The sequence below is a fragment of the Triticum aestivum genome, chromosome 4B, assembly GCF_018294505.1.
Source record: "Triticum aestivum cultivar Chinese Spring chromosome 4B, IWGSC CS RefSeq v2.1, whole genome shotgun sequence".
In the NCBI taxonomy this organism is placed as follows: Eukaryota; Viridiplantae; Streptophyta; class Magnoliopsida; order Poales; family Poaceae; genus Triticum; species Triticum aestivum.
This window is the reverse complement of record NC_057804.1, coordinates 82,726,527-82,732,073: the sequence shown is the minus strand read 5'-3', so window position 1 is coordinate 82,732,073 and position 5,547 is coordinate 82,726,527.

Below are 5,547 nucleotides of genomic sequence, written 5' to 3'. Positions count from 1 at the left end.
AGTGGGGCTGGATGCAGAGGAAAGCCTCACACACGACGATGAACGCCGAGATGTTGAGGATGAAATTCGAGGCCAGATCATGGAAATCTAGGCCGTAATAGAACATGAGCCCCCGGACAAAGGGATGAAGTGGGAAGCCCAACCCGCGGAGGAAATGGGGAAGGAAAACTACCCTCTCATGGGGCCTAGGGGTGGGGATGAGCTCTCCCTCGTCGAGGAGCTGATGCGCAATATCGCTGGATAGATATCCGGCGTCGTGCAGCTTCTTGATGTGCTCCTCCATAATGGAGGAGGCCATCCACTTGCCTCCCGCTCCGGACATGATCGGAGAAGGTTGAGGTGAGATGTGCGGGCTTGGGCGCTGGAGCTCGGGTTCGCAGAGATGGATAAGTTAAGGAGGAAGAAGGCGCAAGTAAAAGGGTTGGATCTTTATCCCCTTATATGGGCGGACAAAAGCATGTGTCCCCACCGGCCTGGTAAAACTCGCTTATCCCCCAAGCGCCGCGATTGATGGCGCGGTTGGGTTACCCACGTCCGTATTGATGGGAATCCCAGAATGAGGGGAACACGATCTCTGCTTTGACAAGACGTGCCAATGAAGCCGCTTCGCTAAATGCGCTGAGGTGGTACAATAAAGACAATTTAAGTAAAGGCTTGGTAGTGGTGTGACGTCACGCATTAAATACGTCAGCAGATTGAACTAGTGTAAATATTATTCTCTCTACGGTGGTATGTGGAAATTATTTTGCAGAGCCGGACACTATCCTGGTGTTCACAATCTTCTATGAATTATTCGGAGGGAGAACCCGCCTTGCAATGCCGAAGACAACATGCGCACCGGACTCGTCGTCATTGAAGCCTGGTTCAGGGGCTACTGAGGGAGTTCCGGACTAGGGGGTGTCCGGATAGCCGAACTATCATCATCGGCCGGACTCCAAGACTATGAAGATACAAGATTGAAGACTTCGTCCCGTGTCCGGATGGGACTTTCCTTGGCGTGGAAGGCAAGCTTGGGAATACGGATATGTAGATCTCCTACCATTGTAACCGACTCTGTGTAACCCTAGCCCTCTCCGGTGTCTATATAAACCGGATGGCTTTAGTCCGTAGGACGAACAACAATCATACCTTAGGCTAGCTTCTAGGGTTTAGCCTCCTTGATCTCGTGGTAGATCTACTCTTGTAACCCACATCATCAATATTAATCAAGCAGGATGTAGGGTTTTACCTCCATCAAGAGGGCCCGAACCTGGGTAAAAACATCGTGTCCCTCGTCTCCTGTTACCATCCGCCTAGACGCACAGATCGGGACCCCCTACCCGAGATCCGCCGGTTTTGACACCGACACCGTGCCTTCCTCGGACCCATGACCATGCAAAGAATATACCACACCAGCGTCTCTCGAATAGGCCATTCCGTGCCTCACAGAGTAAACAGTGGGTGTTCACCATGACTTCGAACCAAACTGTGCGTTTGTGCAATTAACGCCCGTGCCTCTCCATCTAATCGAGTCGACGGAAGCATTCGAAACAGAAACACGGGCGAGTGTGACTCTGTACAAAACATCACCATGGCTTTGTGGGCCACACGCTAGTGCCTGTGACCCGAAATATTGAAGAGAGGCGCGAAAGTCCACGCGTTTATGAGTCCAAGTCATGACACTACCTAGTACAGAACCGTGGCTATACGGACTTCAGGTCCGTGTTTTGCTTGAAAAACGTGGCATCGTGATGTGCGTTCTTTGCTTAAAAAACGTACCTTCTACATCCACGCGTCTGTGCGCCTAACAAGCAAAGAACAAATCTGGCGGTTCCTTTGTGGGTTCAACGCCCATGCCTCTCCATCTGATCGAGTCGACGAAATCATTCGGAACAAAAACACACGGGAGCGTGACTCTATATTATACGGGAGCCATGCCATTTAGCGCTTCACGCCCGTGCCTGTGACCCTTAACACTGCCACTAACGTCCACGCCATCGTCAGTGCACAAGTCATATTGCTACCTGGTACAGAACTGTGGCTGTATTCACTTGACGTCTGTGCCTCTAATAAATGGAGCGCGACGTAACTCAGTGCAGAACTGTGGCTTTTAAAAACAAGGAACTTACGCTTTTAAACACCACGACTCTCGAATTGGCTATCCCGTCCCACACAAAGTAAAGAGTTAGCATTAATATATAAATCCATTATGCTTTGTTTCAACAATAAACATACGAACGTGATTCTGCAAACCATGCGCCCATGGCATTCAGGTCCATGCTCTGCAAGTCAACAGAATCATTTTAATATCGAAAAGGCCATTCAGTGCCTCACAGAGTAAAGAGTTGGTGTTCACATCTGAACCAATTCCGCTGGGTCTTCCCAGTTAAAGAACGAACCTGACAGTGCCTCTGTCGGTGTAAATATGAACATGGCGTCCACGCCATCGTCAGTGCACAAGTCACATTGCTACCTGATACAGAACCGTGGCTGTATTCACTTGTGCCTCTAATAAATGAAGCACGACGCAACTCAGTACAGAACCGTGGCTTTTAAAAACACGCGACTCTCTAATCGGCCATCCCGTCCCTCACAAAGTAAACGATTAGCCAACGTGACTCTATATAAAACCACACCATGACTTTGCAAGCCCGTGCATGTCACCCGAAACACTGCAACACAGAAAAGCCACGTACGTACATGTCATACTTGGTCCAGAACCGTGGGTGCAGAGATTTCAGGTCCCGTTCTTCATAAGTAACAACGCCTAATTACAAAGATACTAGAAACCAAAATATATCTTCTTAACAAAGTAACTAACAACGAAATTTCACAAGACAAAATAAGAAACTCCATCCCACTGCTTAAGAACATCAGATGCACACAACAGCTAGGCACGCTACTGTATACTTATTCCCCACCAAACTTCTTGCTGGTTTACTCCCCGCGTAGTTCATCAATCAGCTCCTTCATATACTTGCCATGTTGCTTAATAGCTACCACTGATTCCTCCAATAACCGGACGTGTTCCTTAAGGAGATTTTCCTTCTTAACCATAATTTCTACGATAGTGGCGTTCGCCTTCTCCAAATCTGATCTTGTTTTCTTGAAGAGCTTTTGCCACCCGTAGATGATCTCCATCAGCTGCTCGTAAGTGTTTTCAACCTTTGGAATTGAAACCAAGGCATTCATCTGATGGAGCAGGTTATTGAGAGTAGTTAACAGGGAGCTAACAGTTTGTTCGCCTCCAAGACGAGTTAGCTGGCTTGAAGCGAAGCCAGCCTGCTAGGCCTCTCCATCACTATGGGACCTCTTAGCACTTGTCATCGCTGTCCCGCTCACAATTCCCTTCTTCTTTCTCGAGCCACAACTGGTCCCCAATTCTACACCAAGGGACTTCTGTTGAAGACCATGATGCAGCCTAACCCTAACTCCTATTGACTGTAAATCAGTGTCAGCAAGACACACCCGCATCAAATTAGGAATCAGCTAACCACAATAATTCATATTTCACAAACTAACTCAAGTAGGAGAAGAAAAGAAAAAACAAATGAAGGAAAACCAGAAATAGGGTGATTTTACAGACGAGGAACCCTCGCCGGCCGCGATCTCCTCCCGTGACAGGGTATGGCAGTCTGGAGAAGTCTTCTTTTGCCCAGCCATGGCGGAGACGGTCAAAGGATAGAGAGGAGCAAGAGAAATGGAAGACCTGGCGGCGGACAAAGGGAGGAGTAGGATGTGGCTAGGGTTTCGAGACTCCGTCTGTCCGCCTTAAATAGTCGCAGGATCACCTTGGATGACGAGCCAGAGCGGCGCCGCCGGAGGAGACGCCCGTCAGACCATTGGGTTTCTGAAACGTACACTCCATCATGAGTACGCAAGTCATGGCGCCACTTAACACAGAACCGTGATTCTTTGTAATTCCACACCATGCCTTTGTGGGCTTCACGCCCGTGCCTCTGACCCAAAATATTGCAACACAGAGAGCCACGAAAGTCCACGAGTTTAAGAGTACAAATCATGGCCCTACTTACTACAGAACCGAGACTACATGGTTCAGTTCCGTGTTTTTCATATTCCTGTCTCTCGAATATGCCATGCTTTCACCTTCATGTTTTGGCACCATGGCGTGCATTCTTTGCTTCAAAAATGTGCCTTCTACATCAACGCAACTGTGTGCCTAACGTGGCTCAGCCTAATGGAAAAACGTGCCTCAATTAACTGGACGCCCGTGCGTATCCAAGTGAACGAGTAAGCGGAATCATTTGAACCAAAACTACGCACGGTTCGCAAAAACATGCTCCCCGCGGGTGAACGAAGTGCCTCTGGTGGAAGCACAACCGTGCTCCTACTGCTAACACGTGACATCCATGACCCTAGCCTACTCATCTACATGTACCAACAAACAAAACAACACCCGTGCCTCTCCATCTGGTTGAGTCGACGGAATTATTCTGAACACAAACACAGACGAGCGTGACTCTATATAATACCACACCATGCCTATGCCTCTCCATTAGATCGAGTCAATGCCTTTATCGAGTACTACACGTAACAGCAACAAAGAACCGTGACTGTGCTTTTGAAAACAATGAAAGAAGCTTTTTAAAAACAGCTTCAACAGTGAGTGTTCGCATCTGAACCCATTCCGATGGGTTACCCCAACTAAAGAAACGAACGTGACTCTGGCTAATAAGAAGACTTGCCTCCGCCGGATTCACGTCCATTCCTCTCCAAGAGAATGAGTGAGTGCAATCATTTGGAAATACCAAAAGCATACACCCATGGTAATGAGACTCTGACTGTGCGTAATGCAACCCTATGCCTCTGTGGGCTGACCGGCCGTGCCTCTTTGTCTGAACGAGTCGACAGAAGCATTCGAAACAGAAACACGGGCGAGTGTGCCTCTGTATAAAACAGCACCATGCCTTTGTGGGACGCACGCCAGTGCCTGTGATCCAAAATATTGCCGAGAGGCACGAAAGTCCACGCGTTTATGAGTACAAGTCATGACGCTAGTTAGTACAGAACCGTGGCCATACGGACTTCAGGTCCATGTTTTGCTTGAAAAGCGTGGCATCATGATATGCGTTCTTTGCTTGAAAAACGTGCCTTCTACATCCACGCATTTGTGCGCCTAAAAAGCAAGGAACGAACCCTGACGGTGCCTTTGTGGGCTGAACGCCCGTGCCTCTCTGTCTGATCGAGTCGACGGAATTATTCGGAACACAAACACATAGGAGCGTGACTCGAGATTATACGGTAGCATGCCTTTTAGCGCTTCACGCCCGTGCCTGTGACCCTTAACACTGCCACGGACATCCACGCCATCGTCAGTGCACAAGTCATGTCGCTAACTGGTACAGAACCGTGGCTGTATTCAGTTCACGCCCGTGCTTCTAATAAAAGAAGTACCACGCAACTTAGCACAAAGCCGTGCCTTTTAAAAACAAGGAATTTACGCTTTTAAACACCTCGACTGTCGAACCGGCCACTCGCAAAGTAAACTTTTAGTGTTAACATCTAAACCCATTCCGCTTTGTTTCCATAATAAACGTACGAAACATG